General features: G+C 41.1%; 1 protein-coding gene across 1 annotated transcript in view; it reads right to left on the bottom strand.

Moving 5' to 3' along the window:
- LOC134536026 (pneumococcal serine-rich repeat protein) overlaps window positions 1-15096 on the bottom strand; it is a 608959-nt gene that overhangs the window by 318233 nt on the left and 275630 nt on the right. The gene's annotated exons all lie outside the window — the stretch shown is intronic.

Raw genomic sequence — 15096 nt, 5'->3', positions numbered from 1 at the left:
AGATAGCGTCTTCGAACCCTAGATAGATGTTTTTTGACGTGGCAACGTCTAATAAATCGATGAACGCTGGCTGCACGCACGAAAAAGGATTACTCATTGTACCGTTACGCACATTGTCCCGTTACGCTGTGTCTCGTTACGCTCATTGTACGCTTGCGCCCCATCTATCTCTCTTCCACTCGATTGGAACAACCATCGATTTGACTTTTTCGAGGCACATTCAACTTGAAACACTCCCATTCGTTTCCTACTTTTCCTATCATCGTCCTATCCTTAACAGATAACACAGATTGGAAGAAGTTAAATAGCAAACATGTAATAAAGTTATAGTTAAAATAATCTGTTCGTTAAAGTAATAAACATGTTTGAATTAATGAGTGCAAATAAAAGTAAATTTATCAATTAAATTGTAGATTTCATTTCACTCCTTCTTTGTATCCATACAAAATAGTGATAATTCAATAAAAATGATTCAATTTTATCGATAAAAGTATGCAATCATTTCATCAATGTTTTGTTATGACGTTGTCACGTTAAACTATCGTCCGTAAACCGACTTTACAGACAACCAAATTTTTTTTTTTTAAAAATTCCACGGACCCTACATCCACGAGTGACGAGTAGATCCGCTATTCCTTCTCTCGGAGGCGGACGACCAATCAGAGTTGGTGCTCCACCGCCGGAGCTCGCTGCACTCTTGGATGGTCTCCGCCAACCAACGGGGACCCGGGAACGCAATTCACGCCTGTGCTTCCATCGAAAGCCCGAGCTGCCTAACAAGGCCCCGTCGCGTCGCTTCGTTGTCGGCGCCCTGTCTGACCCAGCCTCCGCCGTCAACCCTGCAGCGCCGGGGGATGGAAGCCTTGTTTTCACAGACGAGAGACCCAAAACCCGAAGTTCCCCGAAGTTCATGCTTTTTTTCCCCCGTATCTTTAATGTAGCCATCCTAACCAAATCAACCGTCCGCAATGTTTTTAAAGTATTTATAACGTAGCTAACCTAACCTAATTGACCATTAGTATCCTTTTATCAACACCGTCATATTTATTTACAATGAACAAAAAATTGGTTGTCTGTAAAGTCGGTTTACGGACGATAGTTTAACGTGACAACGTCATAACAAAAAATAGATGAAATGATTGCATACTTTTATGAATAAAATTGAATAATTTTTATTGAATTATCACTATTTTGTATGGATACAGAGAAGGAGTGAAATGAAATCTACAATTTAATTGATCAATTTACTTTTATTTGCACTCATTAATTCAAATATGTTTATTACTTTAACGAAGAGATTATTTTAACTGTAACTTTTATACATGTTTGCTATTTAACGTCTTCCAACCTGTGTTATTCTGTTAAGGATAGGACGATGATAGGAAAAGTAGGAAACGGATGGGAGTGTTTCAAGTTCAATGTGCCTCCAAAAAAGTCAAATCGATGGTTGTTCCAATCGAGTGGAAGAGAGATAGATGCGGCGCAAGCGTACAATGAGCGTAACGGGACCCAGTATAACGGGACAATGTGCGTTACGGGACACTTTTTCGTGCGTGCAGCCGGCGTTCGTTGATTTATTAGACGTTGTCACGTCAAAATAAAAAAATATATATATTGTGCCACACATTTTATATTTCGGAATCTCCGAGCAGTTCGACAACCCCTGGGAGGTAGGCCTACACACCGGAACTCGCATACGATTCGTCACGACCCCAGCTGCGAGAAGGAGCGAGCGTGAAAAATAAGAATTTATTTTCACTCGGAGGAACGCCGCTCTGTTCGTTAAAGGACCTTTCAAGGACCGAACACGCCGCCGGCAGGGCTCGGGGGGGGGGGAGGGGGGGGCGGCGCTGGCGGGTCGTAATGGGCTGTGTGGGGGGGGGGGGGGGTGGAGGGGGATGGGCAGACGGCAGCTGCGCCCGACGTCCCCGAGGGGGGCGCAATACATCTCGCGCTGGCAGTACCAACCAGGTCAAGAGGCGCGGCGCCGGCGGTACCTCCGCTGCTCTTCCCCGAGATATCACGGGTTAAATGGGCGGACCGACGCGACGGGCCGTTTATTACCGGGACGCGAGTGGCTGAATATCATTCTCGGGGAGGGGTCCCCCATGTTTTGTTTTACGAGCTTACCTCTCTCCTCTCTCTCTCTCTCTCCACTTCTTTTTTTTCTTTTTTTCAAGCCCTGCAATACGTACCCGCGCTTGTTATTCGCCTCTCTCCCTTTTTATTATCATCACCGCTCCAATTATGTCGACGCTAGCCTGAACGCGCAGTTGGAGTCAGTCACGTGCGGCAAGCGGAACTCCGGTAAACGAGGCTTATCGGCGACCGCGCTTCGCTCTCTTCGTGACGACGCCGCGGGTTCGAAGTCGGCTTCCAAGGGGCACGGAGCCCGTTTAACCCCCCGTGCTCAAGGAGATATAGTATTTCTACATCATTTTCCTCCTTATTGTGTAACATCTTAGCTCTCGGTATAAGGCATATGTAGGGGAGTGAATTTCGCGAATGCGACGGAAGTCAAGGAACGAAAATTTGTAACGAACTACGGTGCTGCCATCAGTGGCGGGATGGCGCGAACCCCCCCCCCCCCCCCCCCCCAATCCTACACCACCGTGACGCTGCTATGTCGAAAATTATTAAAAAGCTATCATTTTATTAACAACAGGGCATTAACTTACCGAAACGAATAAAATATTTTAATTACATTCCATAAGTACGAAATAATATTATTTTTTTGTACGTAATTTTTCTATTGTGAAGTCTGGACCGCCTCCGAGTCACGATCATTTTACATCCACCGAGTCATATCACGATCCAGCTGCATCGATGTCGTATCGACTCGACGTTACGTAACGATTAACTTAGAAAAAGGTTCCTAAATGTCGACCGAAAATTACCAACGTCCTTTTTTTTTTTTCCCCGACTACCTTCCGGCCGATCACCCCCCCCCCCCCTTTTTTTTGCGTACTGTATTTTTTTTGTAGTTTTTTTACAAGTAAAATCCTTGGAAACTCAGTTTGCCAACGATATAACTTGTAAAACTGCAATTCAGAGCTTTGTGAAAATTGCAAATGGTACAAAGCTCTGTCTTTCAATTCTACAGGTGATATCGTTGGCAAACTGAGTTTCCAAGAACTAGCCTTGAAATAAGTTCAAAAATGTTTTTTACAGTGCGTGCATCACGCCAACCCAGGCTGATGACGTCACCAGATGAGTCATTGATTATTATTCCTTGCTTCTTCCAACTTCACTTAACATTTTCACCAGGCAAAAACTTTTGTTCGTGTGACGTACGCTAACTCAAACCGGTATTTAAATAATTACCAAATTTTAACAGTGAACATACATCGTTACGTTAGAAAATGTACCAAAAATCCACAGGCTCTAATAGTTAAATTTCAGATTTCATAAAAGGTTAGAAAGCGATACAAAAATAAGTTTTTTATGTAGGCTGTAGTACAATTCTCCGAAACATTTATTACTGTATGTCGCGGAATTGTACAATTTCAATGGTACATTGTAACAGTTTACTTTAAACTATTTACAAAAATTCATACATAAACTTGAAGGTAAAATAACCTAGTTTTTTTACAAATGTTCAATATGTGCACCTTTAGTCATACGGCACACATCCAACCTAAAGTCCAAATCTTCCCACATTTTGATAAACACATCCAGAGTAATGGAAGAAATAGCCTCTTCAATTCTGTGTCTCAACCCTGGCAAATCATTAGGCAGTGGCGGAACGTATATACGATATTTTGAAAATCTCCAAAGGAAAAAAAAATGTCATGGGTTATGTCAGGTGAAAGTGGAGGCCAGCGAAATAAAGCTCCGTCTTCTCGACCATTACGACCAATCCAACGATCAGGGACTTCGACGTTCAACCATTCTCGTACGAGATTCCATCATGTTGCCAAATAAAGTTTACAGGTTCGCCCTCTACTAAATTGGGGAACGAACCATTTTTTTCATTCTGCAAGCGATAAAACAACAAAGCAGTATACGTGCATCTAAAACTTTTTTGAGTTACTCTTTAAATGTGACCTTCAAACAACATTCTACAACGCTTACAGTTGATACTATTAAATTTTATAACTTGGACATTCTTTTATGGACATACTGTATTATATATATATCTCATGTTTTTACAAAATAAACTTCTAAACATTTTGCAATATGTATTTAGTAAGTGGACCTTCCTATGCACTCGTGCTGAATGTAATAGTTACAAATAATTCACTGCAATTAGTGCGTGTCTTCAAATTGAATTTATTTATAAGAGTTAAAAAAACTAAAGTGGAGCAGCTTTTACTAGCTATGCAACCAAATATAACTATTTTTGAGCTGTTTCCAGTGTTTAAAATTTAAGATGTACACTTAGAACTTTAAAAGTTAAACATTGCTAAAACATAACGATTTTGATTGCAATATCTGTTGAAACTGTTATTTCAACTATGTAAATTCATTGGCACGGAAGTTGTATTAAATTTTTTTATTGAACTTAAATTCATCAGATAAATTATAGTCATCAAATTTGTTTAAATGGTAAATACGTATGTGCATTTCACAGTGTATATTTTAAAAATATATTTCATCTTTCAGAACTGACCCGTTCGCCTACATGAGTTAGAATATCATAGATTTTTTCTACTTAAAACAAAAGGTGGGATTTATTTCGAAGGTAACCCCTTAATTTGAAACTTTAAACATCCAAAGGGTAAAACACCTTTAATAACGCCTCGATGAATTTCTAAAACAATAGAATTTTGATTTTAAAAAGTAATTAAATAACGACATACTATTTCCATAGAGAGAATACAAACTAAAAGAAGGAGGAAAAAACAAAAGATTGCTCGGAATTTGAAAAAAAAAAAGATTAAAAATGAAATCCAAGCATCGGGGGCAGTCAAGTAACCATAACAAATATCGTTTTTTGACAACGGAAAGGAAATAAGAGGAAACTAAATTTTAGAAAATCATTATTATTATAATATATTATGACAATATAATTCACTTCAATAATTTCCATAGTTTCTTTTCCATTATATCAAGTACATATTAAAAAAATTCCAGGTGAATTTTGTACTTGAAAACATACATAATAAAGTATTTTCTAAGATATCAGTTCGTCTGTCTTTAATACAATCTACCATTTAAATTCATAAATACTACAATAATTATTGACCCATCAGTTTTTTAATTGTTATCTCAAAGTGTATTATAACATATTCTAATGCATCAACCAATTTATTTACGTAAGTCAACATAAAAATTAAATATTGTTTGATCTTTTATACTTTTAATTAAATCAAATTAGTCTTCGTATCTTTTTGACAGTCATAAAGTGACAAATATATCATTACAGGAATTCGGTAAAAATTTTTAAAATTATTTATGTAAATAACCTTTTCTAGTCCATGGCATTAAAAAAAAGATAATACAAAAAACAATATAAAATATTAAAATTGAATAAAGACTTTGCATTGAAGAATAAATGTTTATGTGTTTATTGTTTCAGGAAATATTCAATTGGCAATTATTTTTTCGTATTAATTTTGCAAGAAACAAGAGATTTTTAATTTCACCTACAATTGTATGGTAATTTTTCTGAAAATAATTGAAATTTCGCGTTTTATTAATTTTAAACACGATATAAATAATGGAAAATAATATGCGGCTGAGTGCAAGAGAACGCTTCGTTACGGAACCGAAATTCAACCCACCAATTGTTGTGTAGTTAAGTTAATTAATACATAAAATCCCCCCATTTTTTTCACTGGAAAGAGTAATTAAAAAAATGCTGCTTCAATGACACATCTGAGTACAAATCATTAAAAACGAAAATCATTACTTCAGTGAAAAGTTCACAAAGTGATTATGGGGAATGAGTTCGATAAACATCGAAAAAAAATTGCATGGCTTGAAAAGAGTGCGTTCAATACCAACAGATGACAGTCACAAACCATGGAACACAGCATAGCAGATTCTACTCTCTGAAATAAAAGTCTTTTTTACTTGTCGCAACGCTGACTCACTTCATCGTAACAACCTTTAATGTTAGCGTGGGTCATGTATAATCGTTGTACCCGCTATGTACGCAAAATAAAAGCGAACATTGTAAATTATCCAAAATAAGTATTTATATTACTATTAAGCTAAATATCATCAAAATCCATCAGACAGTTTTTGCGTGATGCTACAACAAACTGAAAAACTATCAATACATTCTGGTTTTGGTATTTACATCACATTTTTCAGTGCCGTAGATAGGATGAAGGCAAAATCCTTAAGGGCACGGGTTCCATGGAGCGGGGAGGGGGTGGTTGAGTTTAAAGATTATTAATAGAATTCCCAGGAAACCTTTTAAGTTATGGAACACACGCAGATCACATGGTTAAGGTCACAGTGACGTTCAAAGCTTTTTGATTTTTTTTTTAATTGTGGACATTGAAAAGATTTTCATTAAATAATGGGGAAAAGGGCCCGAAACAAAAAAAAAATATATCTGCCCCCGGATCCTTGTTTTCTCTCGATGGCCCTGTATCTTACAAGCAAACCTACCACTAGCTCCAAAAACATTTTCCATTCACAGACAACACGAAATCGATACATATTTATTGAATGTATGTAGAATTCCAACCAAAGAGCAGGCTGGAAAAAAAAATTATGGCGCAATTTGGCCTGCATGCAACTTACATGAAAATTTCAGGTCGGGAAATCGGAGAGGAAACCTATTCCGAGGACGTCCTACACGGTACGCCCCTCAGCGCTGCCAACCACTCCGACCTCGTCTTTAAAAAACTTTTTTTTTGAGGTAAGAGGCCCGCGGGATGGGGGGGGGGGGAAGTAAAGAAGGTCTCTGCGTTGTAAACTATTTACCCAGTAATCTCCCAGACGTAATTACTTCATCCCGCGACCCACAGACCGACAAGGCCGAAACGAAAACCTCCGAACCACCCCTCAAGGGAACACTAAACCTTCTCTCTCTCTCTCTCTCTCTCTCTCTCCCCTTTTCCCCTCCCTCGCGAAACCTTCAATTTTTTTCCCCCCCTCCACCAACTCCTTCGAGTTTCTCCATCCCTCCCCCCCACACCCCGAGGATGCGGGCGAAGATACGCATGTCGGGGCAGACATGAGTGTGTGTCGGCTCTCCAGAAATGGGTTTGCGACGCAAGGGGGGGGGGGAAGAAGTTACGACGTCATGGGGCCGGGACGGATATTAGTGAGATTCCGCGAGTAAATATTGACGTTAAGGCCAGTTTTCACCTTCCCACTACCCTTCTCCCTTACCCCCGCGAGAGCCCAGCGGTGCGAGAAAACCCAATGCGAAAGTGGGAAGGAAAAAAAAAAAAGGTGGGTGCAGGTAGTGAAGGCGAGAGTTTTGGTGGGGGGTGAAATAAATAAATAAAAAATATACAGGAGGGATTACAGGGAGAAGGGTTTTGGATAGGAGAAGGAGGACAAAGAAGAACCGCCCCTTCCACCCCCCTTGTTTATATCTCTGGACCTACGGGAATATCTCCAGAGGAATGGAGGCCGAAGGGCCTCGGCTGGAATTTGCATTGGAAGCGACAACGTCTCGTCGGAGGGAGGGAAGGAGGAAGAGAGAATTCCCTCCTCTTCTTTCCCCTGTGAAATATACGGAATGGTAAAGGGGTTGGAATGGGGAAGGTGATGGGGGGGGGGGGGGGGAGAGAGAGAGAGAGAGAGAGAGAGAGAGAGAGAGGAGAGACCAGGAAATAAAACCGCCAAGGTTTATCGCCGCTCGCATCAGAACCACGTCGGGGTCCGATACTGCCAAGAAAATGCGCCTTAGCTTCTTTCCCCTCCCCAAAACACCCTCTCTCGTCGCGACCCCGCGCAACTTCCCGGCATCTTGACCGAGGCTGCGTCGGTCGTGGTCCAGGCGCAGGATATCGACCCGGCGTTGCAACGCGCGTAGACGCTGGTTCGACTCGAGCTTTCGACCTCACCTGTCGACCCCCGCGAGCTCTCGACTACCCGCGCGAGGCAACGAACTGCGTTTACAAGAGTGGTCAAGTGTATGGGAGTAGCTCGGCTCCTGGGTTGTAGCCCCGTGCCATTGGCGAATAATTCGCTGACGTTTTCGGTCGACACTGCAGTCGCCATCATCAGGGAGCAGTAGGTAACGGCTTCGTGATGATGGCGACTGCAATGTCGACCGAAACGTCGGTGAATTATTCGCCAAGGACACGGCTATCACCCAGAAGCCAAGCTGCTTCAGACAATGGCCGATGAAAGCCTGCGAACATTATTGGTTAAGTGTATAATTTTAACTGACAGCAAATTTCACGCTTTCCACCTTGGGGAAATCTTACATAAAGGTGAGTTCGTATTTTGATGAACATTAGAATTTTTTTATTTTTCAAACCATTGCGTCAACAGTTTTAGAGATACCTTGCGGAAGAAGTATGAAAATTCTGAATCGCGGCAAGGGCAAGTTTTCCTTTGCAACACTGACAATAATGTTCGATCAAAATGATCTCAGCCTGGTGTCATATAAACTTGACTGAAAGAGACCTATTAGAAATTTGCAGTGCACAGATTAACTTAGAAAATCTATCCTGCACGTAGTTGGTGTTGTTGTCAAACAGTACATCCAATCGGAAAAAAAGTACAATATTGGAATTTAAGGGGCCCGCCTACCTGGGCACACACACGGTGCGCAGAGCTTCAGGAAAAACAACGCGATTTCAAAACTACTCAAGATATCTGAGTGGGGCCTATTTACGAATAGCATTTAAGAGTTCGCTGAGGGCCGAAAAGTACTTTTAATTTCGGATTAATTTTTAAACTGTATTTTTAGAAGCGTTAAAATGCCTAAAACGCGTGTTTTCAGAGTAATTTTTATGCATAATACAATCAGTACAGATTCTTGAAAGCACTTAAGTGGCTTGCATAACACCTTTATATTCATTTCTCCGCCATATAATGTTACGGTCACCGCTCAAATTTCACAGTTATCCTGTGACGACGAGACGAATGCGCGCCAGTTCAGAGACTTGCGCTTAGAGGCTATACCGCGCTGGAAGCACCAGCGAGTGTCGCGCTTATCATCCCGCCTCACTAACACACATACAACCCTGACGAGGCGGGCCTCTTAAGACTCGCTCTCACACAACATGTTGATTTTGCCTTTTTTTAATTACTTTTTAAGGGCCTACTTATAAAAATTTACTGGATACCTTCCTTACATTTGATTTACTGCCATAAATATGTTCGACAGATATTCCCTAAGTTTAATATCACAGGTATGAAAAGGCACGCAAGCGATGCTGATTACGAATACTTCCGCGCATTTTTACACCTATAATATTAATTACACTTCGTGAATATCTGTTAAAAATATTTATGGCATAACAACAAATGCAAGGAAAATATTGAGTTATAATTTTATAAATGGCCTTGTATAAAAGAAAGGATGGAAAAAACGGGAAATTAATATAGCTTGTGAGACCGAGCCGGTAAGAACTCTTAAAAGCACAATATGACACATTTGAAATTTTTTTTTGTAAATATCATACAGTAAATAAAATATGCGAATAACGGAGGTAGTGCTTTTCACACAGAGTGATGAGTACAGCCTAAAAAAAAAAAAATACCGCTACCATGTGAGCCACAAGAATTCGCTAGACTTTATTACAGTTTTCACTTCTTCTCCAACATTCTACACGAAGTTTATGGCACTGGTTCAAGGGTTTACTACGCTTTTTCCAATTTATGGTGTGCTGGGAATTTATCCTCGCAGAGTATTTACGACGCATTACATAAACAAGAAACAAAATTTCCAGGCGAATACACCCCCTTTTCCAACCCACACACACTCCAGAGTTTCCAGCGAACAATAAAGTTATCTCTGGAGCGTGGCATGAAATATTCTCAAACCACAGCACGCAACAACACCGAATAAGCTGCAGAGATCGAAAGAGTTCGGATTTACTGTCGATATACATAATTTATTCGACCCAGATGAAACGAGTTGCTTTCTGCGTAGCTGAGGCGTAGACAAAATTAAAAAAGGAACACAAATAAATATTGCGGGGTCCGCCTAGTCGGAGGTGTATTTAATGTTTATGAGGCGGAATGATAAGTTCGAGGCTCGCTGGTGCTTCTAGTGCTTTGTCGCCTTTAAGCGCAATGTTGTAGATTGGCGCGAAGTCTTCTCGTCGTGCACAGGGAAACTATGTAAAGGTAACACTATAAGGCGTAGAAATGAAGTTAAAGGTGTAATGCAAGTACCTACCTTGGGTGCGTTCAAGAATTGCGTTCAAGAATCTGTGCCTGATGTTTCACGACTAAAGTTTATTCTGAAAACATGCGTTTTAGTCCAGTTTCAATCTTCTAAAAAAATATAGTTTTACAAAAAAAAATACGGCAAACCGAATAATTTATACGGCCTAAACGTATCCTAAATTCTTTTCGTAAACGGTCAGCATTCTAATATATTGAGCAGGTTTTTGAATTGCGTGTTTCTCCCCCCCCCCCCCCCCCCCCTTTTAAGTTCTGCACACCGTATGCACGCCCTTAAATACAATGACGAAGCAACTTACACGAACGAAACGTATTTTCCAACTATAGTCTCACGCAAGTTGGTATCTGGTTTCTAAGCATTGGTCGCGCAGAAATGGCAAGTAAAGTGGTTGGATCGTTCGTCTCCCATCAAGAGTCTCTGGGTTCAACTCCTATTAAACATAATTGTTTAAAACATGGCGGACGTTGCCACATGGTAAAAAAATCCTCCCTCCCCCTCTCGCCCGGGGTATAAACGCACGTATAATTATTATTGCAGTAGAAGATATAAAGATGATGGGAAAGTTAACTACTTACAGTGTTGTTATGGTTATTCTTGCACCTGGAGTTGATAAATGAATGTCATATTTTGGACGCTCAGGAGTTCAAAACGTGGTAGTACACGTCAAAATCCTCGGGACCAATCCAAAAGTAGCTTTCGTTCCTCTCACGTCTTTTATAAAAAAATTTCAAACTTTTAAAAATGTTTTTAGTACTCCTGGTTTGTCTCCGGGTAACCAATAAGAAGATATTAAATTGCGTACGTTTAAGGTTAGTATTTCATACAGTGCCGACAAAGAAGCACACCTGTAGTTTTCCAATTTAATCACGTGTAGTGCTGTCACGTGTCGAATTGCTACACTACGAAATGGCCCAATTGGCAAACACTCTGACAGAGGGGTATATCTGCTACGTCACCCGTGATACGAGGCGCGGGTGTAGTATGTATTAAAACACAAAGGAGTCAGTGTTAGCAATTTAGTGAAATAGGTTAAGCTGGCGGAGAGAACTTGGTACTTGCCGAAATCCGCGAAAGTGTTTTAACAAAAGGTTGGGGGGGGGGGGGGGGGAAGGAAGGAGCGCGGCCGCAAAGATCAGGAACGGAAAAGAGTGGCACTAAAGACGGTGTGGGAGGAGCAGACAAGGCAGGAGGGGCTGGAGGGTAGATAAACGATGGGGGGGGGGGGGGGGGGTGAAAAAAAGGGTGGTGGGAGGGATAAGTTAAACATTAACGTAGACGCGGGCACGCCTGGGCGCTTAGCGAGACGCTCCCATTACGCCAAGCGGAATATGGCCTTGAATGTTTCATAAGGCCGGCGCCGCCTCCTCGCCACGCCCGTAGTTAATGCTCGGATAGGAACTCTTGCAAAGCTACCCCTCCCACCTCCCCACCCCCTACTCCCTGAGGTGTAAAGTGAAGTGGTGGTGGAAGGGGTATATTCGGCGGGTGCAGAGCTTTTAAACCAATCCCCCCCCCCCCCTTTTATCAACCCCCTTTCCCCCCTCCCTCACCCTCACTTGCTCAACGGTGCCTACGACGCCCCTGTGACGTCAGAAACAACCACCCCTTTTTTTTTTGTAAACAAAGCGCCGGGCATGATCGCATACTCCGCTATCTGGTGGAGCTACGAGATAGAGGGAAAGGAGGAAACGTAATTCAAACCATTTTCCTAAAAGCTTGGCCGACTTGATTTCTCCCTGCGGACAAACATGCCACCCCCCCCCCCCCCCAACCCTGGACAATTTTTTTATCTTCAGAAAACACGAAAAAACATTCACCTGCTGCGCCAAAATAACATATATTACACCGCGCGATACCGTCTTTAACAGCTGACTTTTGCGATCTCGCGGGGGAACTGCTGGGGTGTCTCGAACCACTTCCAGTGGCTCGACTAGTCAGGGGTGTACGCGTGTCGGAAAGGCTTCATTTCACAGATGAGAGAGCCACACCCGAAGTTACCCGAAGTTCATACTCGCTTTTTTTTTCCGTATCACAACAGGTGTATTTATTTGGGTGAAAAAAAAAATATTCGCGGGCATTTATTCTCCGAATGCGCGGGTTTAACTTATAATATGCCATTCTTAAAATTAGCAAGAAGTGATTTAAATAATTATTCAGTAGGTTAGCTACATTACAAATACTTAAAAACATTGTGGATGGTTGGTTATATTAGGTAAGTATAGCTACATTAAAAATACTGTAAAATCATTTTATGGTTGCTTAGCAAATAACTTTTTAATATGTAGCCATCCAGCGCTAGGAAACCGTTTACATGATTTCACAGTATCTTAAATGAATCCATCCTAACCAAATCAACCGTCCACAATGTTTTAAAGTATTTATGATGTCGTATCTCCGCAAGTTGTATTAAATAGAGGACTTTTTTTTTAGCACAAAATAAAAGTATTCCCGAATTTTTAATATTATTTGCAATGAACCAAAAAAAAAACCCCTCGAAAATGCACTATCGGGCGTTTGGCTTTCTCGTCTGTGAAGAGATGGCTTTCCACTTGTGTCGGCGAGATGGGATGATAGGTGCGACGCTCTCTGGTGCTTCCAGCGTGTTGTCGCCTCTAACTGGCGAGCGGTATTCTCTTCGTGCACAGGACAACAATGAGAGTCGAGTGGTAGCTTTAAACATTATGTCAGGGAAATGGAGGATAAAGGTCAAGAATCTGTACAGGATGTTTAACGCCTAAAAGGTATTCCGAAAACACGCGTTTCAGCCATTTTAACGCGCCTTAAAAATACAATTTAAAACACAAAATACGGAAACAGAACTACCAATTCCGCCATCAGCGCATTCTTAAATGATTTTCGTTAACACAAGACACCACTAGGATATTTGGAGCAGTTTTTAAATCACGTGTTTTTTTCCCCCCTGTAGCTCTGCGCCTCGTATGTGGTCCTCCCGGATAAGCGGAGTACTTAAACGGTTACAAAGACCTGTGTTTCAAAAAAGCTTCTAGCAGCAAGGCAGCTGAACACCATTTCCTCTCCATTAGAATACAAAGATTACTACATCAGTGGGACCAATATCATGTTAAGTTTTAACTTCTGAAGTAGTTATTTAGACCTACACAAATTTTCCAAAAAGGCACAATGGGCTTTAAAATACTGAAATTCAACACAAGTAAAAGCAAACAGAAAAAAAAATTTGGAAAAAAAAATAATTGCGTCAACCATGACATACGTTATAGCCGTTCGATGTTGGATGCCACGAATGGTTGTTTTCTTTTTCGGTTTGTCTCCGTCACTAAAAGGCTTACGTACGTCCCTTTGTACACGCCCCAATGCAGTTAAAAGCGTGACATAGCGTTATCACGTGACATAAAAAATATATTTAAGCCATCAAAACCGAGAAAAATATTGATTTGAAAATTTCAGCGAGTGTATTTGCTGCATCACTTCATACATGTCGCTACGCGATAGGTTCTGATTTAAAGGTCACTGAAATTGTTGAAGTAAAGTTTAGGGATTTACGCATGACGGCAACCGTTTTCTACACATGTGAACGTTAGAACGGTTGATTATATGTGAAGTGAAAAAAAAATTATCCAGTAGTTACATTTAGGCACAAGTGTTCAGAGGTGTGCGAAAGTATTTATGATTCGTACGTTTCTTCATTTATTTGTGTGAATACGTGCTGCCGATGAAGAAGTCTCCCCTCCCCTTGTATAGTAAAATTTCTAATAAAAAAAAAAATATCTGTGAACCACAGACGCTACTTGCCCCTGGCACTTGCGAGGACGGCAACACGCGCTACAGGCGTGTCTGGCGGGCTAGCCTCGCCGCTCCCCTGCGTCAGGCAACGCCAAGCCAGTGCAATCAGGAGCCAGCTCGGGTGATGGATTGCCAGGGAATGGATTGGGCCAGGGGTTGTGCACGCACTTCACCTCGTCGCTTGGGCACGCCGCGCCGTGTGTCCCCATCAGATACCTCTACCTTCTTTATATATATTTTTTTGAAACTCAACCCATTGGTGGCTTATTGCTTCACCACTGATTCTCACACACAAAACGAAAACCCCCGTCGTTATAACAAAGAAAATCTCGCATAAAACAAAAAAATAATAATTAAGCGTGCACTTATGTGTTAGAAGTTATATACCTTTATTGTTTAAATGTATCTTTTTGGCCAGCAAAAATTTATTTTGAAAAAAAAAAAAAATACTCGAAAGATTGCGCAGTGTACGTAATATTATAAAGAACCAACAAACAGTTAAAATATCTTTAATGCCACGTTTGTTGCAACACAATTTTGTTGGCTAATAAAGTATAGGTAGAGACCTGCAAAATTCGCGGATTCATTGACCTCTAGGATAGACTCCACAGTCCTTTAAATATTCGCGGAAATGACACCTGTTCATTGGCTACTGACGCGTGAGACGTCTCAACTATAGGCTGTCTGTAATTCGGCACTTTCTTTAAGTGTTTCCCGTTGGCTCACAGTTCCCCGGATAAAATGTGGGCCAATCGCAGAAGTGGTACGAAGGTATAGTTGTTTTGATGCTAGCATATCGCGAAATGAATCCGCGAAATTTTGCATGTCTCTAAGTATAGGTATTTTATTTTGTCGCATGTTCCATTTTGCCAGATTTGAATGGTTTGTTGTAGCATTCCGAGGGGCCTTTGCTGGGAAACAACTCGTCCATTGTGTTTTCACCGCCGTGCCGGCAGCGAGAATATAGAATTGTCGGCCGGGTTGAAATACCCTATCTTAAGGTTGTATTGTTTTTAACTTGCGGCATATTCTGAACTACGAGAACTTGTTACATCTTT

The sequence above is a fragment of the Bacillus rossius genome, chromosome 10 (genome assembly GCF_032445375.1).
Source record: "Bacillus rossius redtenbacheri isolate Brsri chromosome 10, Brsri_v3, whole genome shotgun sequence".
Taxonomy (NCBI): Eukaryota; Metazoa; Arthropoda; class Insecta; order Phasmatodea; family Bacillidae; genus Bacillus; species Bacillus rossius.
This window is presented reverse-complemented; position numbering and strand designations above follow the sequence as displayed.